At 45.7% G+C, this 26,273-nt stretch overlaps 1 protein-coding gene and 1 long non-coding RNA gene across 5 annotated transcripts in view; both read right to left on the bottom strand.

Annotated features, from left to right (window-relative positions):
* Kcnh1 (potassium voltage-gated channel subfamily H member 1) overlaps positions 1–26,273 on the bottom strand; it is a 302,521-nt gene that overhangs the window by 171,312 nt on the left and 104,936 nt on the right. The gene's annotated exons all lie outside the window — the stretch shown is intronic.
* LOC148001891 (uncharacterized) lies at positions 16,240–18,223 on the bottom strand. The gene is made up of 2 exons (XR_015635817.1): positions 17,536–18,223; positions 16,240–16,853 (listed from the first exon to the last, which is right to left on the bottom strand). It is a non-coding gene; the product is annotated as an uncharacterized LOC148001891 (long non-coding RNA).

Below are 26,273 nucleotides of genomic sequence, written 5' to 3'. Positions count from 1 at the left end.
GGTAAGAATCACTCTGCCATCACAGGGGAATTCTGGGTAAGAATCAGTCTACCATCACAGGGGAATGCTGGGTAAGAACCAGTTTATCATCACAGGGGAATGCTGGGTAAGAACCAGTCTACCATCACAGGGGAATGCTGGGTAAGAACCAGTTTATCATCACAGGGGAATGCTGGGTAAGAACCAGTCCACCATTTTCATTCCCTGAAAGAACCAACACATACAGGGCTCTAGTCTACAGCCCTCTAACCTCTGAGTATAAGTCTCCATGGGAATATTCTGAAGAAAAATGGCAGCTCCTTTCAGAGGTTTTTGGAAAAAACACAATTCTGAGGTCTCCGGTAGTCAAGTACAGATACCAGCCATCACTCAGTAGATTGGGTTTCCCTGCATATACTAGGCCCAAGAGACAGTAGGGTCAGATTTAGCTTTCAGGGTAGCTATTATAGAACACTCAAAGACTCCCCAGAGTTTCAACCTGACCCTAGATGGGGGTCACTGCCGCTCAGAGAAGAGACCGGTCCAAATCAGGCAACCATCTAAAACTCTGCTCTCTGTCCTCAACCATACACAACCTTTGGTATGGCTCTATTACCACTGCCCTGGTTTTGTCCTTTCCAGAATGTCCTATCCTGGATCAGCTAGCATGTAACCATGGACAGCTGAGTTCATTCCTAAGTAACAAATCTCAAGGTTTCCCTGTGTCTTTTCATGACTTCATGACGCTGGATAACATTCCATTGTTTGTAGGTAGCAGGGTACATCCATTCATCTTCCAAGGGAAACCCTGGTTGCTTGTAAGGTTTATAGTGATTAGCAATGGAAGTGCCACCTGTCACTTCTCACCTGGCTCTCAGCACAGTCACGAGGGCACAAGAAAATGTCCCACAGGACACTTTGAAGGCTGATATGCACTGTCCAGAGCAAGTGTTGGCGGAAACAATGGGGTCATCCATGTGTCTTCTGAAGTCATGATACACTTATGCTATACAATGACTGTGCTGGAGAGCTCATGTCATCTTGACACAGCTAAAGTCATCTGCGAGGAGGGAGCTTCACCTGAGAAAATGCCTCCTTAAGATCGGACTGTAGGCAAGCCTGAGGGCATGCTCTTAACTGATTGTGAGTGGTGCCACTCTCAGATATAGTCCTGGGTTCTATAAGAAGGTAGGCTGAGCAAGCCATGGGGAACAAGGCTGTAAGCAGCACCTCTTCATGGTCTTTGTGTCCATTCCTGCCTCCAGGTTCCTGTCCTGTCTGAGTTCCTGTCCTAACGCCCTTCAGTGATGGATTACAATGTGGAAGTGTAAGCCAAAGAAACCTTTTCCTCCCCTGCTTGCTTTTGGTCATGGTGTTTCAGCACAGCAATAGAAACCATAACTAACACAGGGACTTAAGGGGTCTTCCTGGTGAGGCTCAGAAGCAACCCCAGATTTATGCAGAGGAGAGGGCTGCAAAGGCTGCAGATGAGCAAACAGCAGGCATCACCACTAAAGAGCAGTGGCTAAAAGAAACCATCGGCCTTGCCAGATCTCCACTCGCCAGGATTCAGGGGTTCTAGGACTGCCAAGGACCCAGAGGTCACTAGAAAGAGGAGGGAACAGAGTGTGTGAATGGCTCATTCTAGGGACAGAACAGACACAACAGACAGACACCAACCCTGGTCCTGACTCTCATGTGCTGCCCTTTAACCTAACATGTGTGGAAAATGAGAAGAAACCAGAATGCACTGATTCTACTGTGGTAAAATATACCTCAAATTAAACACTTTACCCATTTCAAGATGAACTTTAGTACTAGTCAACAAACGCAAGGCCTTACCTAGTTGCCCACTTGACAGGTAAAGGTTCAATCATTGGGCTTTGTTCTCAGCCCTGTTTTATTTTGTATCTTGAGACAACATCTTACCAAGTTGCCTGACAGGGGGTCGGGGGTGTCGAACATGCTCTATAGGACAGGAAGTCCTTGACCTTGAAATCCTCCTGCCTCAACCTCCAGACCAGCTGGAGTAACTGCACCATGAGGCCCCAGTTGAGCCCACTTTTAAGTGTTGGCCCAAGGGCCTTCAGATGTCCACCTGTTGCACAGGCCTGTACCACCGCCCCTCAGAGCGCAGTCTTCACCTCAAATCAGTGCTCCCCAACCACCACCACCATCCCTGCCCAGCCCTTGGAGCCTCTAACACAGGCTTGCACCCCCACATGCCTTCTATTAAAGTATATACACAGTGCCGGGTTTGGAACCCAGAGCACATCCTGGCTCTTCCTTTAACCTTTCTGAGCCTCATTTTCCTTCTTTGTAAAATGAGAATCACAGTAGTTCCAACATTGGAGGAGTCGTGGAAGTTAAGAGAGGTCATGCTTATCACATGAAGTGCTAGCACGCAAAACACAGCATTAAGAAGTTTCGTGCAATGTAAGTACTTTTTTCTTGGATATGGTGGAGGTCCATGTCTGTAATCCTAACATTTGGAAGGTAAAGGCAAGAGGATCAGAAGTTCAAGACCACCCCCAGCTATATAATGAGTTTGGGCTAGAGACTTTAAAGAGAAAAGATAAAGGTTGAGTAGCAGCATGCCCAAGATAACAGCAATGGTGAAGCTCAGAGCAAGTGGCAGACCAGAGAGGCAGAGGGCAAGAATGGTGGGGAGGAGTCACCAGGCCTCCCAACAGCATCAGGATGAAAATTAAATGTCACTGTCCCCCGTTCCTGCCTTACTGTGACTCACACTCCTGTCACTGAATGGGTCCTGCTTTTCCAACACTCTGGGGCCTCCATGCTTGCTTCTGTAATGCAGGGAGCTCACGCCTGATATTCCCCGCTCACCTCAAGACTGTTTCCCAAATGCTAATCTTCTCCAAAGAGGCTCTTCTAGAAAGCCTGATGGAAAACAGAGCCACCCGCCAGCCTAGAAGACCCCACTGGTCCTGTCCCAGTCTCTCAGTGCCTGCATTTGCACAATCAGGGCAGAGGGTTGCTTTACTGCCTGTTTCCCACAGTGGAATGCAAACAAGCTCACGGGAGCTGTACTGTGGCCAGCATCTGTCCCACTCTTCACAGTTTGCAGATCTCCTTCACGAGGGTTGCCCCATCTAGCTTCATAAGCTGACTACAGATATCGTGGAGGAACCGCAGTACAAAGTTCAGCCTTCACAGTCCCTCTAGATAAGGGCACGAATCTGGTAGTCTGAGGAAAGGCGTGTGCTCTCTGGGGACTGACTGAACACGGTTGGTGTCATGGAAACCTGGGGCACCCCTGCTGTCTTGGGAAAGACGATCTGCCCCTTCATAGGGAAGCCCAGTGGCAGAAACCGGTTTTGGAATCAGAAATCCTTCTCTGCTTGTTTCTCTACTAGACAGACAGTTGCTATGCTGCTCCAAGTTTGGGAACTCTTAACTGTCCATGAAGACACCCTGTGCTTGCTCTGGATTTGATGGCAGCCACAAAGAGGCAGGGCTCCATTCTCACCTGCCCAATCTCCACGGGGGTTTGGGGGAGGTCAACATGGATAATCCTTTACTCCTCCCTATCCACACCCCCACCTGCTCCAGTCAGGGTAACTAGAGTTCTCACCAGTCTAGCCACACCTCACTCATGGTCCCACACGTTTGCTCCCACCTTCAAGGACAGCTTCCCTCAGGCCACGCACGCTACAGTCTCCACCTGGCCAGCTTGCAAGCTCATCCCACTGACCACAGCTAGCTGGCTCTGAGTGTCAGGCACACACCCCCTGAGCCGTGGCCCAGCTGACTGGATGGAGTCCTCACTGTCCCACAACTTCTTTGGGACCTACTCCATCACTTGACGGTGAGATTGGGTGTAAAGGTCCTGCTCTGGAGTGACTTTCCACTCACAGTTCAGCCTCATACCACCCACACTGCTTGGTCACTGCTGAAAAGCAGAGCAAAGCCAATGTCCATGTCATCCCTTCAAAAGAATAATAAAATATGAACCATGCAGCCGGCCACTCAGATGACGTTCTGTCCATCAGAAAGGACAGCCCAAGAGAAGCCTCCTCGCCACCGAGGAACTGTTCATTAAAGAGGACTTGCTGGGTGACAACTCTGCAGGTTAAAGGGCTTGCAGCACAGGTGAGAGCCTGGGTTCTGATCCCCAGAAATCATATAAAAGTCCAGGTGGGTATTAGGTCTCAAACCTGAGACAAATGGCTGTGGTGCCAATTTAACACATCAAAGCAGAAATGGCCACCAGGTTCTCCCTGCATCCCTTAGTCCCTACCTGTTACAGGTTATGACTGCTGTACCCCACCCCCTACACTAAACTTCTCCAGCACAGGGGCTGGGCTGCCCTGACCTATCTAATTCAGACATTTGGTTGCCCCTCCCTCTTGGGCCTCCTGGCTGCTGCACCTGGTTCTTCTGCCTTCCCTCTCCCTTCCCCTCCCCATCTCATGTCTCTTAGGGTCATGACCACTTTGGCCCCTCCCAGATGTTTCTGCCGCTGGCTATGCTCTCCCATGCATCCATAATAAACCTTTTCCTCCACCATGCCTAGGAGCAGCCATACTCCTTCCTTTTTTCCCCCCATACAGTGGTAATGCTGGCCTGCCCCTATTTCTGACCTTAGAACAGGGAGACAGGGGGTCCCCAGAACAAACTAGCTGCTAATAGTAGTCATATGGATAAGTTCTAGGTTCGATTGAGAAGCCTTGGCTTGGTGAATAAGGCAGGAAAGTGATTGAGGATGATTCGTGCCATTAACCTCAGGCTTCTACGTGCACACATATGTACATGCTCCCACACATGCAAGAACATTCATAAATACCCACACCCCCACACATACCACATATACATACATACCACACAAACCACATACCCACACATACCACATACACACACATACCACACATACCACATACACACACATACCACATATATACACAAAGAGAAGAGAAAACATTAATATAAGATGTATTAACTTGTGGAAAAATTATACAGTTATCAGTAAAATAATACCATGAAGGGATCTGGGTCAGAAATCCTGGCTTTATGCTGGCTCGGTGGGGTCCCCTCGCAGGGCTTAATGGCTATGCAAGTTCATGAAATGAGTGCTCCCTCCTCTCACGTGGGTGGTGGTGATGATAAACCACCATTATGGTTATGAGGCATTCTTTCCACATTTCAAAGCACCATACAAATACAAGCTCATTAAAATTATAATTACGGTGACTATTACAGAAAAGGGTTTACGGCTCAGCAAGACACTCTATATAAAATGTGTGCAGCAACATAAATCGAGTGTGCATTTTAGCTCAAGACTGGAAGGAAGTGGGGGAAAAAAATGAAGAAAAGCATTGTGTTAGGGCAGGGATCAGCAAGCGTTGTCTGTGGAAAGCCAAATGCTCAGTGTCTTCAGCCTTCGTGGTTGTACGCACTTCACAGCATCTCCACTCAGCCTTGAGAGCCCCAGAGCAACTGCAGGCAGAAGACAAACGATGGGATATTCCTCCATCCTTACAGAGCTTCTGTTGTAAACACCAGAATTTGAATTTTGTGTAATTTTCTAATATCACAAAGTAGTATTTTTTTTTTGAGTTTATTAAACTCTTTAAAGTACGAAGATCCATTCTTAGCTCCTGGGCTACATAAAAACAAGTTCAGACCAGCTTTGATCTACAGGCCACAGCTGGCTGATCCCTAAGCTAGGCAGATATGCAGTGTATAATTTCTTAATACTTCAGTGTGGTTTGGGAATTTAGACAGAGAGGAGGAGATAGCATAAGTTTTCCTGGGATTGCTAGAGCTGCCGAAAGCCAGCCACACTCAGATTCAAGCACAGCTGACTGGTCGACATCACACACACACACACACACACACACACACACACACACACACACACACAGAGAGAGAGAGACAGACAGACAGACAGACAGACAGACAGACAGACAGAGACAGAGACAGAGACAGACAGACAGACAGACAGACAGACAAACAGACAGACAGACAGACAGACAGACAGACAGACAGACATGCACAGGTACGCACTGGTTCTCCTTCCTCCAGGGAGTCTTCCATCACTGACCCCAACTTACAGGTAACCATTACATTATGCAACTCAAACACAGGGAAGTGCATTTGTTTAACCCATGCCTCCACTATGAGATCCCAGGATAGCTTCTTCTGACCCAGACACAGCAAAACCAGGGCTGGTTTAGTGCTTCCTAGAGGCTGTATGGAACACTCCAGCTTGAAAGGTTAAGCAAGCAACCAGAGAGAGGGATGTCCAGAGGCTGGGGCTGCAGGGGATAGAGGACCCTCTAAACTTCTAACATGTCAGTACTCTCTGCAGATCTGCCACAGCTAAGTGCCCTGCCAGTGACAAGATTTATCTGGTCATCATTCCGGACCATTTCAAGCTGCTGCAAAAATAATTTTATTCTGTGCACAAAACCACTTACTATAATGATGGGCCTTAGCGACATTATGAGATAACATTCTACAGAGATGGTGTGAACCAGCGGTCTGAGTGTGGGCAGGATTTTAAACAAGGAACAATGGCGAACGTCCACCCAGGCGTGTGCAACCGGCTCTGATGGAGTAGAGCATGTTTTAGAACCAGAGGCCAGGGAGGAGAGGACCACCAAGCCACAGAAACACAAGAACAAAAACAGATACATAACAGTGAGTCCCTGTCCCACTCTGCACTTGGTTCTATAGCCCTTGTAGCCCCTCCAGAGTGCCACCTGCTGCTCAGGAGAGGGCAGGGCAGGTATCATCAAGGCAAGACCTGCCAACCCCCCCAGAACAGATCCCAACCACACAGTATCACTCACCTACACAATGATTTGCATGACGAACACCAGGCTACGAGATCTACGCACATCACTTTGTCATGGCAACCACTACACGGAGTAGGAACCTTTGTCCCTTTACTGAAGGCATAAAAACAACTGGCAAGCACTTGAAAGGCTCACATGTGGGTGGCTCTGTATGCAAGAAGCTGGGCCCCAGGATTCAAAGCTAAATCAAAGGATCTCCACTTTCACAATGCTTGGCCTCTAATGGGAGACACAGAAAGCAACCAAATGTGCATGCATGCATAGACACACAGACACACAGACACACAGACAGACACATACATGTACACATACATACAACATACATGTACACACACATGGACACACAGACACACATACATACACACACATAAATACACACAAATACACAAAGACACACACATACATGTACACACACATAGACACACAGACACACACATACATGCAAACACATGGGGTGGGAGGAGAGAGTTAACAAGATACTAACTGAACATAGAAATTTCTACACAGAATACAAAAGGAATGAATTAAGTAGAGTCATTCCTAAAGAGGGGGAAGGAGGTTTTTGAGAAAGTGCCAACCAACATGTGCATCACAGTGAGAATATCTCCACAGTGAAATGGCCCTAAGGTTCCAAATTCGGTCCAGTAGGCCTGTTCTCTGAGGTCTTGGGAGATTCCTTAGACAGACCTCTCTACACAGGGGTGCAGAGGAAATGAAGGTGGGGCCAGGGAAACAGGCACCTCTAACAAAACTGAGAACAACACAGGCAGACTTGCAAAGTGTCAACTCCAGCAGCCAAAATGAGGTGGAGACCTGCTAATTACACAAGGAACATGTTCTGGGCATCAAAGGCCCTTGAACTTGCAATGTGTGCAATTGGCAAAACAGGGCCAAGCGACCATGACGGGCTCCTCTGTAACCAAGCTAGCGGAAGCTATCAATCTATCCACTGCCCGTGGGACTATGTTTATGAAACTGCCTTGCAGAAACATTTCTTTCTAGTTTCCCTGGTCATGGTTCTGGAGTTTAACAAGATAAGCTTTTCCTCGGGAATGGAAAAATACGTATCTGCCACAGGATAAAATCCAAGAGATTAATCTTTTTCTATAATACTGTCATGTTATTGTAATATCAAATCCTTATGGTAACTACCGACTGTGCATCATGAATAAAAAGAAATATGTTACTCGGGGCAGAGAGCAGAGCTATGAAGAGGACAGCTCCCAGACTGAACTCCCTGCTCTGCACGGGCTTCAGTGACACCAGCCCTATCTACCACGTTTCCCTCTCTTACAGCAAACGCCCTTTCCTCCTGGGGTGTACACCACCTGTTCCCACTCCTTGTAGTATCCTGCTGCCATCTCCCGCTGGCCACTCTGTCATTTGCTTAGGGTTCCCAACCTTGAGCATAAGTCCCAAGCATCTTCCCGAGGGACCTTTTTCAGCCATGCCATGAATCTGGCCCCAAGGACCTGGTTTTCCTTCTCTTTCTCAGATCTCTACTACCGTCCACATTATGCCTCAGGACCTGTCCCTTCACAGGGCTGTAAGAACTCTCAGATCTCCAACCTTAAATGCTTCATTCCAGCTCCATGGGTCCTGCACACTCATGAATGCACACTTCATATTCCCTCTTTCATGGGTCCCTAACTTGAATAATGTGAGCTCTATCCATAAATCCCCACCTACCTGTCAAAACATGCAGTGTGCATGGAGTCTTCACTCTGTACCAGTCCTGACTCCAGCATTAGAAACAATGAACATTAAAACTGGCTACGTTTTTTTCTTTCCCATAACTAAGTTTTTCTCTTTATCTCAAACAAAGGACGGGTATAAACATGATATCCAAAGTCACATACAAGGCTTGGAACAGACACCGGGTCTACATGGAGCATGTATGGCTAAACACAGAATATCCTATATCAATGTCTGAATGTGAAACAAAGCTTTGGAAAAGCCATCAGTCCTCAGGACACTTTGCACAGTCCCATGCCAAGAGAGGCAGAGAGCATGAAGATTTACCCTGAGTCCTGTGTTAGCCAAACTCAGAACCCAGAAGTCTGAAATGTCTGTGAGCCATCACTACCTCTTACACTGACCAAGATGTCTGTTTTTGTTTTGAATCTCTGAGTCTCTCTAGGTAGCCCAGGCTGCCCACTTCATGGAATTTATGGTTCTGGGAGAAAGGCAGGCACCAAGAGGGATCAGAATATCAGAGATCTAAGATAGAGCAGAAATTAGAGTTGGCCATTTTACTATCCTATGACCAACATCTTTACTACCCAGGGCATCCATCTTTCTACAAAGGACACACTCACGAAAGTCTACTAACACTGGATTGTCCCGTCCACTAAAGATTCATTTTACAGAGAAACCCACAAAACTTTCTTACTATGGGTGGTTCCTCGTTCTGGTCTAGCCTGTTACTGAGGCATCCATGCAGTCTTGTTTTGGATGCTTACTTCACAGTTCCCCAGGGAACAAGGCATACTAGCAGTTATGTCTTCCTGTACATTATATGAACTAACCATGTACAGTGGCCTAACCCAACCATGTTTTTACAAGGGCTCTTGTTCACTTGGTTGTTTTTTTTTTTATTTACAGTGATAAGTGTTTCAATCTCAAAAGTTAGTCCCACTTCTTATCCGACCCAGATATCAACCGATGCTAAGAATCCCAAATCCAGTCTCCCACCTCCAGGCCCACGTTCCAGATGCTAAGAAGAAGAGGTGTCTTCATTTGAAGGGTAAGAACACTTCCTCTGCTGAGCCCCATCATGGTGTACATGTCCTGTAACATCTTCTTCTCCCCTCTGTGTATAGGCAAGCCTTTTCCTCTGCCCAAGGAACAGACTACAGAAACCCTTGCCAAGGACCCCACTTCTTCACCAACTGGGCTGATCCAAGGCCAGCTGTCACCCCCCTCAGCACCACAGCCCTCGGGCTCTTCCTACCATGGGCTATTCCAGATCTGCTGGGTGAGTAATCAATACCTCTGAAAGACGTAGTATGCCCACAGTTGCATTTGCTTTAAAATGTTTCCCTGCCTCTGGCATCTATGACGACCCTCTCTCTCTTGCTTCCTCCTCTCCTTCTGGAAAGTTCTTGAACCCGTCCCTCTCCCCTCACTGCCACAGCTTCTATATCCTCTTGCACAGATTACTCCAACAACATGGTTTCCTCAACTTGGGGATAATCCCTTCTAATCAGATCTGTATAAAGAATTCCAGATTCTTCTACAATCTTCTCCCTGCATGCACTCCTCCAGTGAGTGTCCAAATCCTTTAGAATACATCCAAAGCCTTCCCTCCCTCTCTCCCTACTGAACGCTGCAGACACCTGCAGTGTCCTTTCTGGCTATGCTTTTTCTCACTTTGGAACTTAAAATTAAGACGATGCCTCTACCAGGAATGCCCGCTACTGCCAGATAATATATTCTGCTAAATATATTATCTCATGTTCACGTAAAGATGCTCTGTGATAACACTGAACTCGCTCCACAGGGTAAGGAGCAGGATACAGCAATCCTGGCTCACCTACCTATGTGCTTTCCCAGCCTCCTCAGAGGCTCCTAGATACATAATTCTTGTTTTACAGAGAAGCATACTGAGGGATAACAATTGCATCTATGCATGAAACCCATCACCCGAGAAGCTTCCTCTCACCCCTCCACGACCTCCCGTCTCAAACAGCCCACGCTCACCACCTCTTTCCCTGGCAAAACCTCAAGCTGTTTTCTACCGCAATGGGTCACGAGAGTTCACACCTTCTAGAACTTTGTATTAATGGAAACGTGCTGCATATGGTTTTTACTCAGTGAAAGCGTTTAATATAACTCATCATGCTGTTTAAAGGCACCCAGAGTTCACCCTCTTCATTGCTGGCAGAGAGGTAACCTGCTGTAGAAGTGAACCACAACTTGCCACAATTCGACTTGGGACTGTGCTGTTATGTAAGGTCCGATGACGCTGCCATGACGCTGCATCAGCTTTAAACTACCTGCAGTGTTCTCTCTGACAAACAAAATCCAGTGGCTGGGTAGCGGGTCTGTTTAACTTTTTAAAGAAGCTTCTGAACCATTTCCAAAATGGCTGCTGTGGCAGGCTTACGCACTGGTGAGCTGAGAGCTTACGCACTGGTGAGCTGAGAGCTCACATCCCCAGCAGCCTCCTCCACACGGGCTGCCAGGTCAGTCTTCACATGCAGCTGCTTTAGCTGATCTGTTCCAACAGTCCTCGGTGGGATGTCCCTGCTTTAAAGCCCTTCCTTCACAGCTGGTGATGGGCGACACCGTTCATCTGCCTTGCTAAAGGCCAACTAAATATCTTAAGGTTTTTGTCTTTTTGTTAGTTGGGTATTTGCCTCCTTGCTGAGTTGTCAGAGTTCATTCCAGGCTTTGATTACAATCCCATATTAGTCACGTGACTTGCATGGCGTGTTCCGGGAAGGCCAGTCATCCTTGTCACAGAACCTTCTGAAAACAGTGACTTCTCAGATGCTCCCGCATTCCAGGGTTCCTCACTGGCAATGTACATTCCAACTTCCTAAAGATTCCGATCTTTCTCCTGGGAGTTCTAATCCCACAAGTCTCCCAGCATGCTCCTCGCTATATAGTAAGCCCAGGGCAACAAGGCTGGTACAAGCACTCTGCGCATGCGCTTCTGGAGCATGTGGTGCACGGGAACGAGGGTTACTGCTGTCCTGTCTGCTGTTGTGGCTGCTGTGTTGTTCTGGACTCGGTTTTAGTTGACCTACGGTATGCTCCTCGTTGTGTGTCACATGGTTTCCTCTGCAGTTCTTTCATGAGCAGAATACATCCTTGTGTATTTAAGTGAAACCACAGCAATTTTAATGTAAAGTTTTCTCACAGCGCTGAGATGAGGTATAGCTTGTTGAGGTTGAGGTTGCCTTGGTTTGGTTTGGAGACAAGGTCTCAGTGTTCAGGCTAAACTGGAACTCTCGAGGTCCCTGCTTCAGTGCCCTCAGCGTTAGGGTTACATATGTGTGACACCGTCTAGCCAAATCAGAATAATTTCAGCACTTCCCCAAATCATGAGGGTTTGTACTAGCTGGAAGGCCCTGCAGTCAGTCAGAAGATTCTCTGCAGGCAGCAAGCTGTACACATGGAGGCCCAGTGATTCCTTCACTCAAAGGTGAGATCTTCTGCAGTCTGACAGAGTGTGAGAAGATGGCTATGTCTGCTCCTGTTACTTCATTTTGGGTAGACTCTCAATCTCGAGCTCCCTCCACCTGCCCTCCTCCCAGCCCTCCCTGTCTGTCTTTCTGTCTGTCTGTCTGTCTGTCTTTCTCTCTGTCTCTGTGTGTGTGTCTTTGTGTAAGTCACTCTGTTTCTCTGTCTCTCTTGTCTGTCTGTCTCTCCCTTTCGCTCTCTCTCACACACACATACTTTTTCTCATGCACATTCAAGCACACACACACACACACACACACACACACACACACACACACTGTGTATCTCTCTGTGTCTCTCTGTATCTTTCTGTGTGACTGTCTCTCTCTATTTCTCTGTCTGTCTCTCTGTCTCTCTGTCTCTCTGTCTCTCTGTCTCTCTGTCTCTCTGTCTCTCTGTCTCTCTCTCTCTCTCCCCACCCCCCTTCCCTACAGCCCATGTTGATCACCATTGAGTCATCTGAACATAATACACATAGCTTGCACATTTCCCTAGCTCTGGACTTGGCTTGAGGAGCCGTGAGTTTTTACTTAGCTGCGTTGCTGAGGTAACCAGCCTGCTGGTTCTCTCTGTGTGGTAAAAGCCCACTGTGAGGCTACTCCATGAGGATGGAGACAGCCTGAGGCTCACTGTGTTTGGCTTATTAACGGGCTTACTGTTGTCTGGCCTTACTGATATTCCTCATGACTTCTTAAAAGTGTCCTCATGGTCCCTGTCCTCCAAATTCATGCATTTGCAAGAACATTTTCCGGGGAGCTTGCCTCTTCATTCTACTCATGTTATCTTTTCAGAATGAAAATTGGTATTTTAATTCCCAATTTTAATGTAGTTAAATCAAACTCTTGTGGCTTTCTCCTTTAGAATTGCCTTAGGAAATCACTAGCATATCTGAGAGACATGACAGTTCAACATCATCTAAACTTGAGAGTTTCGTCTTTCGTGTTTGTGAGAATCTATCTGGCATTTTTACCTGTGTGTATGGTAAGACAGAACCATTAGCATTTATTGTGTGAGCACCACGCATGCCAGAAGGGTCTGCTAAGTGAGCCTCCCTTCCACCGTAGCCTGCAATGCTACTTTTCCCTTTCGGTGTGTCAGGGTTTCGGTAGTCCAGGCTGGCCTCAAACTCTCTGCACATCCAAGAATGGCTGTGAGCTCCTAATCCTGTTACTTCCGCCTTCTCAGGATTACAGGTGTGCACTACCTCACCTGGCTGGTGCTGGGGAGGTAACTCGGCTGGCAGAATGCAAACCCCGCTCTGTCCCCAGCACAGCCACCTTCACCTTCATTCTCTGTGTGTGTGTGTGTGTGCATGCGCGTGCGTCTGTGTCTGTGTCTGTCTGTCTGTTTCCCATCAGTCCGTCCAGGTTTTTATCCTACATCAGCAGCATAGTACCTGCAAACCAAGCTGTCCTGAGAACTTCTGGAGGAGACCTTCCGGCATCATATATCTTCTTCAGCTGCTTCCTTTCCCACCAGTGTTTAGTATGTTGTTCATTTCCTTGCACCGTGCCAGTTTGGACTTTTAGTAAAATTGCGACTCTAAGCAGGGATGGTAAACATCAGTGTCATCTTCCCAATTCATTTTATAAATGTTTCTAAAACATCCCTCATTAAAATAATGTCCTCAGGGGTTTTTGAGTGCACATTGTTCTTTGTCGAATTCAAGGCACCCTTCTATCCCAATTTGCTAATTTTTTAATTAAGGAAGGATATTGACTTTTAATAAAGTGGCTTTTCTGAACTATGAGACAATCATTCAGATTGCCTACATTCATTTTTGCTGTAATAAATTACATTTCTGCATTTTCTGATATTGAAATCCCCATGTCTTGTTAGAACCCTCCAGCTGGATCCAGACGCCTGACTTCTGTGCTGCAGAATTCCTGACTCCCTTGTTTGGTCACAAACGTCATCAGTGTGTCTTTTGCAGCAGCTAACCTTGTACTTTGGTTTTTTTGAGTTAACTGGACTTACAGCATGGATTTACACTGTGCCTTCTTTTTCTATTCTCTGAAAAAGTTCCCATAAAACCATGGTGATGCTATGCAGGCCACTGGGGAAATGAAGTCATCAACAGTATCATCCAACAGTGAATCGTGGACATTGCAAAATCCACCCTGGAAAGATGAGCCCTAGAGGCAATATTGGCATGACCAATATGGGTAACCATATGAGGTAACCATATGGGGTAACCATATGTGGTAACCATATGGGATAACTATATAGGGTAACCATATGGGGCAACCAAATGGGATAACCATATGAGGTAACCAATACAAGGTAACCATATGCAGTTACCATATAGGGTAACCATATGGGGTTACAAATGCATTTATGAGGCCATGGCTGGAAAAAATACCTCACAGGTTGAATGAAATAAGACCAAAACAGAAAACATACTTTGCAGGATGAGAGTTCTGTTTATAGTTAAAACAGTTTGCCTCATGCTAAGAGTCAGCTGTGAGGTAAGTCCATTTGTCCTGTGTCAGGTCCCTGCTAATTAAGGCCTCTATTTGGGATCAAGAGTAAGGCCCTGATCCATGGTGATGCCTGTCCTTGCCTTTGTTCCTTTCCTTTTCGTTATATCTTTTTAACAATGACAACCATCAATCCTCTACTCACAGTGAACACCTTGTCTTTAGGAGACACCACCGGCTGGCCAGCCTAGAATGCGCTCAAATAGAGTTCACTTTAATTTGAACTCACTCCTTCCCCTCAGGATTCACACTTTCTGACTGGATCCAAGGCTTGCTCCACAGGAGGGAATTCATGACTAGTACTGGAAACCAGGCCAAAAGCCCATGGTTTAGGAAGGTGTATGCCTTGCTAGTGGGCTAGGGACCTCTTATTATTGTTCAGCTAAATGGTTGTGTCATCAAACTGCCTTCTAAATATTTGTTTTTGTTTGTACTCATAGATTAGTTCTGCCAGAGAAACTTTTTACAGTGCATAACAGTTTAATGCAGAGGCTCATGACTGGTTCAAACACTGAGAATATGGGATTGTGAGTGCTGAGCCCTAACTGGGAGAGGGGAAGGAGGAGGGAGGGGGAGAGAAAGACAGAGAGAAAGGGGAGGGGGAGGGGAAGAGAGGAAGAGGGAGGAAAGAGAGGGAAGGGGAAGGGGGAAGGAGAGAGAGGGAGGGAGAGGGAGGAAGAAGAGGATAGAGGAAGGGGGAGGGGAGAGAAGGAGGGGAGGGAAGAAGGGGGAGAGGGAGGAGAGAGGGAGGGGAGGGACGGAAAAGAACCTGTGCTCTAGAAACATTGCAGAAGAAAGGACAGAAAGAATGTATGAGCAAGGATATGAGGCATGTATAAACGCTGCTTTCTGGATATGATGTGGTCCCAGCAATCATGACATGCTGCAGCTATGGTGACCCCGGACAAGATTCAGTCAACAAGAGCAGTCAACATTCCAGCAGGCAATACTAATTTGACTCCATTCACTACAAAGGGCAAAGGAGAAGAAGGCATGGGAGGGAGAAGGGATGTGTTGGGGGAGCTAGGGGTAGATAGAATCAAGATACACTGCATATATGGATGAAATTATCAAAGAATAAAGCAGATTTTTAAGACACAGACCAGTTATAAATATATGTATTGTAAATGTGGGAAATGTTGGCATTTAGTATAAGCTTCACCCCACAGTTACCTGGCAACAGCCAGGTGAGCCTGACTCACTATAAAAGGGGCTGCTTGCCCTCTCCTTGCTCTCTTGCTCTCTTCTCCTCTGCCTCATGCTCCTCTTGCCCCTCTCTCCCCATCCCCCTCCTTCCTCTCTCCACTTGCTCATGGCTAGCCTCTACTTCTCTCTCTCTCTCTCTCTCTCTCTCTCTCTCTCTCTCTCTCTCTCTCTCTCTGTCTCTCTGTCTCTCTCTCTTTGTCTGTCTCTCTCTCTCTGTCTCTGTCTCTGTCTCTGTCTCTCTCTCTCTCTCTACCTTTCTCTCAACTCCCCACCTCATGCCCTGAATAAACTCTATTCTATACTATCCTGTCATGGGCACACCTCAGGGGTAAGGGATGCCTCAGCATGGGCTCGCAGAGGCACCCCTTCCCCTACACCATATATGGCACCTTCACCAAAACATATTCCGTCCTTTTCTCCATCTTTTTTTTTTTTTTTTGGTTCTTTTTTTTCGGAGCTGGGGACCGAACCCAGGGCCTTGCGCTTCCTAGGTAAGCGCTCTACCACTGAGCTAAATCCCCAGCCCCATTTTCTCCATCTTTTTATAAGCACAACACTGGTGCTGAAGTGGCGCTCGGCCTTTATTAGAAACACGCTGACCATGACTGTGACCGTGAATGACTTTGGGACGGTTTAGATCAGGGCTTTCCTCTTGCCGTAGTTGTTGGGCCCCTTCATTATTCCTCTGGCTGTCAGACCCTCTTCAGCCTGAGCTGAGCAACTGCCTCGGTTTTCTTCTCTGTGGTGTTTGCCCCCTCTCTCTTTCCCTGGAACAAGTTCTCTGAGACTGTTATCTGGACAGCAAATGTGGAAGCCACTTATCTTAGCTTCTATATTTTTGAGTATTTCTTTAACTTCCTCTTCCATCTTCCCTGTCTTTCCTCCTCTCCTTCGGGGTGTAGGCAGCTTTAACTGCCTCGCTCTCCAGCCGAAGGCTCATTTCATTATTTAAAGTCTTTATTCTCTGCTAAATAGAAGCGTTTAAGAGTCTACAGTCGCCGAAGCAACAGCTTGTTTCCATGAGGTTTTATTGGTGGCGTTTTCCTTATATTCCCATCTCAGCCTTTTCTGACAGCCTTTGTTCATTCTCCCGTGACCCACATGTTACTTGCAGCACCGTGTGCTTGAGCCAGCTCTAGGGAGCAGTTGTTAAGTTTTCAGAGATATTTGGAGCTGACTGTTAAACAAACAAACAAAAGTAACAAAGTTATATAAGCTTCAAAGGGGCCTCGTCCAAATCAAAAGTGGTAATTACCGAGGCACATTACTTTCTATTGCATTCCAGCCCAGGGTCATCCATGCTCAAGGTTGTTCCCATCTTGTGGGGATGGTGTTCAACTTACGTAACCCTGTGTGTGTGTTCCAGGCGGCTGTTCAAGGGAAGCCCTGTGGGGAGCCCTGTGGGGAGCCCTGTGGGGTTAGCTGCAGGACAAGTAGCTGTACTTTGGAGTTAGAAAATTCTATAAATCAGGACAGTCTCCCCACCCCACCCCCCACCCCCGCTCCCTCAGAGAGTCCATTTTTTTTCTCTAGAATAGATTATCTCATGATTTGAAAGAGCGTCTAAGATGCTGTACGTTTTTGGCAGTCTTCACGTGCAACCAATCCATCAACGAACACACGGGAACCTCCGAGGGTCAAGAGAAGGTACTGAAATAACATTACAGCCTTTACAACTTCACTTGGATGCAGGGCCGTGACCTTGTGAGTACAGCCAACTGTAGGTGTGTGGGTAGTTCATTCTTCCAATCCAGCTTTAAAGCAGATCTCTTCCCCCCATCTCCTTATTTTTCCCAAAACACCGCCCACAAGTTCTAATAATAGCAATGAATTGTGTTCCGTGGACTACAAAGACCCACCCCGTGCAGATGGCATCTTTAAGGGCCTCTGGGTCTGGGGTCTGGGGTCCGGCCGTTTACTCTTCACTCTTGCTTGCCAACTTGACGTTGTCCGGAAGTCCTACTCCTCCTCTTGAGACCCAACCTGAGGAGTTCGCACCCTTCTATCGATTCTGTCTCAGGAGGAAGCCTCGGCACCCGGTAATGACTTCAGCTGCCCTCGAGTTACCTTTCGGATGATTTATTTATGTACCGGGAGGAAAGAAAAGATGAAATCCTGCTTTTAACAAAGAAGCTGTCAAAAATCGGCAAGCCAGTTTGTTTTCTGATGAAGACAATTTCTTGTAAGAAGTAGAAAAATGAGAGATTGATTTTAAAATTCATTTCTCACTGCAGGAGAAAATTATCATTAGGGCGACAATCATTTCAGTTACAGAACTCTGGCTTGCCTCACTGGCCGGGTGGGGCCTGTGATCCAGGGTAAGTGCGTGTTCAAGTCGAAAAGGGCCAGAATACATACACAGCAACGGTGAGTCTGGGGCTTCTCCAAGCAACAGGAAAATTCTCACCTGAAATCTTAGAAAAAGCGCCCCCAATCCCTTGCCGCAGCTCTGTGTGGGGGATACAGACTCGCCCTGCTTTGTCCCCCTTTCCTGTCAGTACCAAACGGGGCAAACACAGCTGCCTAGCTGCTTCCGCCTTCATATCCCTCTGCCCTTTGACCTCTGGTACCAGAATGCACTCTGCCTGTGCTCAGAGTTCTCAAGGGAGCCCCGACTCTGCTTCTCCATTCTCCAGCAGATCTGTGTGATTCTCCTGTCTACCCTTTAGGCCGCCTGCGCTACAGACTTCTACACAGTAATTCATTGTGAAGCCGGCTAGATGGCTAAGCTCAAGCCAGATGACCCACATGGTAGAAAAAGAGAACTAACTCCCTTTAAGTCTTTCTCTGACCTCCACATATGACATTATGGGCCCCATACACATCAATACATACAAGTATATAAATCTGTATAAATTATATATATAATGTATATATATATAAATTATAATATATATAATATATATATACATACACACATATCCTTATTTAATTCTGACATTTGGCTATTTCAACCTTACTCAGCTCATGTTAAGAAAATAGCACATTCATGCTAACTAGTAGGTGTAAAAGCTTGGTTACCTTCTAAAGCCAGCCTTCATGCCTATAGTCTCCTTTTGTCAGTGAATTTAGCAGACTCCTTTCAGCCTCATAGCTAATCAACTACCAGCACCTGTCACTTAAACCTACAAAATGAAATTCTTAGCTGGATCTGGTGACACGGTCTCCACATCTTGTCTACTTTGGAGGCTGAGGTAGGAGGTTTTCAAGTTCAAAGCTTGCCTGAGCTATAGAGGGAGAGCCTGCCTCTGTCTCAAAGTAATTTATTTTTATTACAGAGAGGGATAAACACATAGCTCAAAAGTAGAACACTTGCCTGGCACATGGGAAACCCTGGGTTAAATAGTACCACTAACAAGTACACACACACACACACACACACACACACACACACACACACACACACACGCAGTTAACTGGGCCAAAAGCCAAAGATTGGCTAAATCACAGGCCCCACTTATTATTTTGCTAAATGATCGCAGTACTAAAGCACCCCCTAAGTTCTTATCTTTATATCTACAGGTTGGAGCCCCTCTCAGCCCTCTTGAGAGAAGACGCTTTGTGCGGATGGTGACTAATACACAGAGAGACAACTGGTCAAATGCAGAGACTAGGAGTCTGTAGCATGCTCAGTCCTAAACGGGATGTCTACACCCTACTTCCTACACCCAATGAGTAGAGATCACCACAAGGCTTCACCCCTGCAGAAGAACTACAGCCAATCAGTGGCTGTTCGAGAGGAAGAACCTATGTTCCCTGGGGACAAGGCCAAGGTAAGACAAGAGGTCGGCCCTAAACACATCTGCTCAACACTACATGACCTCAGTGGTTGTATTTATAAATGTATATGCACCTGTGCAACAATTGTATTAAAGAATAGAAGGTCATGAAGTTGAGGAGTGTGTCTGTGTTCCTGGGGGTGTGTGGAAGGAGAAGAGGGACTGGAGAGATGATAAAGTACTCACATATGAAATTCTTAATAAATTAGTCTCAGCGTGAACAGGGGACGGGATCACAAAGCCCCGCCCCTAATGGAGGAGCTACTAGCAGCTGATGGCTACTGGAAAGCAACAGTAAGTTTCCTTCAGGGATGTGGCCCCTGAGTAGATGGTCCTTCACCCAAACATACAGACAGCATAGGTGGACTTAGGTGAGGAGAAGAAGAGAACATCAAATATCGACTTAGGGAAAAGTGGCAGGGGACATGGGGAAGAATTGAAGGGGAAATTGGGGATAGATTTGATCAAAACATCAGATCCACGAATGAAATTTTCAACAAAAAAGAAACTAAGTCTAACAATGGACAGATGGAACTCAATAAATTAAGTCTTCTGTACAGAAAAGTCCCATTTATCCACCATTCTTCCTTTCTATGCCAACGTAAATGACTTTGAATCCATTGACTCTTATTTCTTCCTCCAAGAATCATATTTATTTTAAATAACTCTGCCTCGGCAAGAATAATGGAATTTATTTAACAGGTGGAAAAAAACCAACTGTAATTGTATTAACCTCACAGGTAATTTTCCTTCCAATGCAGCCCCACTGTGCATACTTCTACAGAGTTTAATTACAGCAAGTGTTTTAAAACCTGCTCTTTTATGAATATAAAAACACTACATGAGTTTTTCCAGGACACTAGCCTCTCGGGGGTATTTTAAAATAGAAACATCACATTTCATCAGATGACACATTAACTGTGAAATTATCGGGTAACTGTTTATAAGTGTAAAGATGTGTGAGGGACATTCCACATGTGTGTTTTCTTCCTCTCAGTTATTTCCAAGTGAATGTTTTAAGGAGTGGAATTAAGTCCAAGTGTTTATAGTAATATATTTATCTTATCATGGTGGTAGTATATTTATTTTCCCTAAAGTTAGTAACAAGTTTCAAAACTGCGAGCTTGCCAGTTGCACTACAACCTCTCCAGAAAGGAATTCTACATGAGGATAGTATGAACCTCACCGGTCTCTCTCCCCTCTGCAATCTGAGGAGTGAGGCTTCCCCACCATTGCTCACTATCCTGACCCTGACTGTTGCTGCCTCATAGTTGCTTTTATTCAGAATAAGGAAGTTGCCTTGTATTCTTCAGAATTTTATTTATCCCGAGCATTGGATTTAATGAATGCTTTTTCTACACTCATTGAGACGGTCGTGTGGATTTTGTTCTTTACTAACATGGTGGATTACATTAATTAATTTGGAGGATATTAAATCTGCTACACATTTCTTGGGTAAATCCTTTGGATCATGGCGAATAACTCTTTTTACATGTTACAGATTTGGTTTGTTAATATCTTTGTCATTAGGGAGCTTTGTGTCATTGTCCATAAGTGAAATTAATTTGTTTTATTTTCCCATGACAAAGAGAATATATGAGAGCACTGGTTTGGATATTTGTTCCTGGTTGGGATGCTAGCTTCCTGGTTGGGATACTATGTTCCTGGTTGGGATGCTAGCTTCCTGGTTGGGATACTATGTTCCTGAATACTCTTTTCCTGATTGGGATACTATGTTCCCGGCTGGGATACTATCTTCCTGATTGGGACACTATTTCTCTGGTTGGGATGCTAGCTTCCTGGTTTGGATACTAGCCTCCTGGTTGGGATACTATGTTCCTGGTTGGGATGCTAGCTTCCTGGTTGGGATACTATGTTCCTAGTTTGAATACTCTCTTTCTGATTGGGATACTATCTTCCTGGCTGGGATACTATCTTCCTGACTGGGACACTATCTTTCTGGTTGGGATGCTAGCTTCCTGGTTTGGATACTAACCTCCTAGTTGGGATGCTAACTCCCTGGTTGGGATGTTAGCTTTCATTTGGATGCTAGTTTACAGGTTTAGATCCTAGCTTTTTGGTTTGGTTTCTCTGGTTTATGAACTGATGGTATGAGTACTCCATAGTATGGTAAAGGGGGAGATTTTTATTGTGGATATGAGAGAGAGAACAGCCAGAGACCAAATTAGACTGAACATGGCCTACAGAGTAGATATCCTCAGAGCTATCTGCCAGAGAGAAGAGAATAGTAGGGGATATAGAATATATAAAACATGGTGAAAATCAGGGCAGGGAGTTGGGGGCAGACATAGTGAGAACAGCAGGGTTATAAGGAGAAGTAGTAGCTGTAGAGAGGAAAGCCTCTGTGCTGCTGGCCTTTAGAGTAGGGGAGTAGATGAGAAGAGCTAAGAGGCATGGGCATTGAAATATGTAATGGGCGCTTGTGACACTGAGGTATCCTGGAGACCTGCATGGGCTTTGATGTCCTGACAGGTACCACAGGTAGCCATATGTTCCTTCTGCCAGGTGTGAGGGAAATTGCTCCTTTTGGCAGATGCGAAGTTCCTGAGGAGTGTTGAATTTTCTATAACCACCAAAAATCTTCCTGCAGCCCCAGGTCGGTATTTGGGGGTCTGGGGAATTGGATTTTCCTTTGTACCTGACAGAAACTGGCTTGCTGATTGGAACTGTTCTTTTCCCTCCTTCTTTCATTTCGAGTCTATGATATTTTTGTTATAGGCAACGAACCTACATATCCTATATGTCAGTAATATACATTATTTTAATCATCACTTTACTGAGTTTATGTGTTTTAAAGAAGTTAAAAGAAATGATAAAGTGATATGCATAAATATCTTTCTTTAGCCGAGAGATTGGCCATTTTGAAACCCTCATTTCTTTTAAAGATTTATTTTATTGGGCTGTTGTAAATCCCAACCAACTCTGCTTTTTGAAGAAACCCCCCATTTTGTGTGAGGCAAAGGGCTAAACTCTAATTCCAGGAAGAAAGTTACAAAGTTCACCTGAGCAACCATCCTGACAATCTCTCACCCCCTTAGCTACCGCAGGGCTACAATAGCAGGACCAAGGTACACAGAGATAGCCTAAGACATTCTGCCACCAAAAAATAACCTGTCCATCCTGTTTGTCAGGTTGTTCCTGCAGACGACACCAGAAATGTAGTTTTTAAAATATTAACTTGCTGATCCATATGGAAATCCCCCAAGTTTGCTGTAACCACAATAAAAGCCCTGCACCCCTAGACTCGGGGCTCTCACTCTGGCCCACTGCAATGGTGAGAGTCTGAGAGACCTTGCTCAAGACCTCGTATAAAAGAACCTTGTGTGTTTGCATCGGAATTGGCTCCTCAGTGGTCTTTGGGATCCCTGTTACTTGGGCATAATACTGTGTGTGTGTGTGTGTGTGTGTGTGTGTGTGTGTGTGTGTGTGTGTGTGCCTGCCATGTATGTGCCATATGTGGATATTTGTGTGCAGGTACCCACAAGGATCAGAAAAGGGTGGTAGATCTCTCTAAGTGCCAGAGTTACGGATGGTTATAAGTCTCGTGATACCAGTGCTGTGCTGGGAACTGAACTAGGGTCCTCCGGAAGAACAGTAGTGCTCATAAGTAGTTCTGCCCTCTCACAGGGTGCTTTCCTGTGGTTTGAGAGACTGGGTAATTTCCTTTACAGGCCTCCGTGCTGGCAACAGTTCAGCCTTTCCAGGATATGGCTCTGTGCACCATTTATTAGCATCCTACTGTTTCCTGTCCCCTTCACTATGGAGGACCCATCAGCCTTCACTTAAATCAGCAAGCCTGTTCGCCACTTCTCTGCAGCTTCCACCTTTTTCATTGTCTTCTGGTCTTTGGATATTTCTTCAAGCTTCCCTTTGTTCCTCGGATTATAGTATTTCCAGCCATCTTTCCTCAAACTCAATTATTCTGCCTTCTGCCATGTCTACTGCTCTACCCTGTCCCCTCCTTTAATTCTTTTAACATAGTTGCATGTGACACTTTGAACATGTGTACAATCTGTTGACATCTTGATCTTCTATGGATCTGAGGATACTGAGAAGCTATTTCTAATGACCTGTCTTACCCCTGAGCGCAGGCTCTACTGCATCCCTGGGTGCTTTAGTGTGTGTAATAGAAGTAGATATTACAAACACTCAGCCATACACACTCTCCATGCTCACATTTCCTCTTTGTACTGGTTTTGTGCATTTGTTTGATAACAAGGTAGCTAAATTTGAAAGGCTCATCTCTCCTCTTAAGTATGTGCAACTGTGACATTTCTTCTGGCCTTTTTTAAAAACCATGTTCTTCTTTCTTTTCATTTTTTAGCCTGGACCCTTAAGATTACACATGTTGATGATTGGAAGAAATATGTAATCCACGACTTCAAGTACACCGGCATCCCTCCTCTGCTGATGCACTGGTGTACGGGTAGGAAGCTGTGGTTAAACTTCATGACAGGTTCTGAGAGCACCTGAAAACATCCTCAAGACAGTGGGATCCCTCTGAATCCTCTGCTGCCTTCTCTAGTCATGACCACAGCTCAGCCATTCACCCCATCACAGACTATGCTGGAGTGGACATCAGAAGTCATTTCAAATCCAGCTGAGTCAGCACAAGACCTGGACCCAGCCTTGCCTTCCTTGGCAAAGTCTCAGTGCCAACGGTGCTGTAGGGAAGGAGTTGTGGTAAGAACCCAGGCCACCAGAAGTGCTCTGGGATGTTGCTGTTGTTGTTGTTGTTGTTGTTGTTTTGTTGTTGTTGTTGTCTGCTTGCTTGCTTGTTCCTTTTTTACTGGAGTTTCACTATATAGCACTGGCAGGTCTAGAACTTGCTATATTGATCAGACTGGTCTTGACCTCAGAGATCTGCCTGCCTCTGCTTCCTATGTGCTGGGATTAAAGGCTTTTGCCACCATGCCGGGCTTTCTTTCTGATGTTTGTTTTTGTGACAACCTCACTCTGCAGTCTGACCTGGCCTTCAACCTGTGGCAACCTCAAGTGAGGACTGACCCTTAGGTAGGACTTGTCCTGTTTAACAAGCCTTGCCTAACCCACATTTTAAATTTTCATTAATGTTTCAATATTTTCAACTACTGGTAAGGTTAGACATCTTGTTGTAAGCATTCTTCCCCCTAGTGAGTGTTCTATTCTTTTTTTTTAATCTATAGATCTTGATATACCTCTCATCTCTGTGTATATGTTCTAGATATCAAATTATTATCTATATGTTTAGTATTTAAAACTCCATTATTTTTATCCTTTTATAATTTTTTTTCTCGGAGCTTTATTTTTGGTGTGTGGGGGGTGTTCTAGCATTGGGATGTTTTTTAGTCCTGAAGTCAGAGAAAATCTTCAGTTATTTGCAACTATAACCAGTCAAAAATAAATTCTGATTCCCCAATTTTCTATCTCTAGCCTACTCTATACATATATAGAGAGATGACATTTACCCAGTGCTAAGTGAGTTAAATTTGTTCCAATAAGAAGTGAGCTGAAAACACTGGTAAATTCACTAACAGAATCCAAAATTTTAAATGTAATATAATTCCATTGTATTTATTGTGGTACTTGTAGCTTTGTAAAAGTTAGTCAGGTTCACACAGAATATTTAACAAATGAAGTATAATTTAGCACAATGTCTAGCATTTCACAAGATGCCAAGCCAGGTGTAGTGGTACCCATCTATAATCCCAGCACCGGGGAAACTGAGGCAGGGAGCTGGAGGGTGAGAGGGTCGGGTGTCCACAGAGAGCCACTGTCTCGATATAAGACAAAAGGCTAAGCTGTCTCAGGAACTTAGACCAAATGTGCTGTGCATGCCTGCAGTTTCATGCATCTCATCTACCCTTGGAACAGCTTCCTTTAAATCAGATTTGGCTCTACGTGTACAGCATGAAATTGGAAGCTCGGCCAGTTGTACTAACTCAGATGCAAGCCCAGAATGGTCACCTCTACAATCAAGGTGGCTCTTCCCATGTCCATGAATAAAGATGGCCCCCTGCAGGCTTGCTTAGAGGTCCATCTCATGGATGACTCCAAATTCTGTCAGGTCAACTAGCCATCAGAATGACTGACAGGCACAAAAGACCACCTTCTGCCACTGGGGCTACAGGAACCCACACTCCTCAAGCTATCTTCCCAGAACTAACTCTTGGCAGCATGAGAATGCGTGGCTTGGTGCTGAGGTCCCCACTCCACACACTGATGGCTGGAGTCAGCCAAGCTATGGTCACGAGTGGTAAAGTCTCATAAACTGAAAGACTGTAACACCCACATGGTGATAACACCCAGTAGGGTGATGAAGGTTGAAAAGGAAATTTCCCAAAATGAAAAGACGGCTTGGTGATCTGGTTGAAGGCTGAGCAGGCTGTGTAACATCCCTAGGTCATCACAGAGAGGGCACAAGCCATCACTGTGAGATGGGCTATTCTTCTCCAATCCCAGGCTCTCCAGACATCGTGCTACCCAACACATACTGAGAAGCTGCAAAGCTATCAGCCAGTAGTGCGTTGGCATCCTCATACATATATGCAGAACGCATCAAAATGCCAACGGCTTGAGCATAAGAGGCATCTCGGCCCTGCAGGCCCAGAGCCTACAACCCTAAAAGTCTTCATTAGGCTCAGCTAAGGGGGGGGGGTATGGTGGTTTGTTTACACTATAATCCTAACATCTAGGCAGTGGGTGGGGCCAAGGCAAGAGGAATACCATGAGTTCTAGGCCAGCCTGGCATACAAGTAGAGATCTTATTAAAACAACAGAGAAGAAGAGAAGAGGAGAGTGGAGAAGAGGGAGGGTGG

The sequence above is a fragment of the Rattus norvegicus genome, chromosome 13, assembly GCF_021556685.1.
Source record: "Rattus norvegicus strain SHRSP/BbbUtx chromosome 13, alternate assembly SHRSP_T2T, whole genome shotgun sequence".
NCBI classification, from domain to species: domain Eukaryota; kingdom Metazoa; phylum Chordata; class Mammalia; order Rodentia; family Muridae; genus Rattus; species Rattus norvegicus.
Note: the sequence above shows the minus strand (reverse complement) of the source record. Positions and strands in the feature narration are given on the sequence as shown.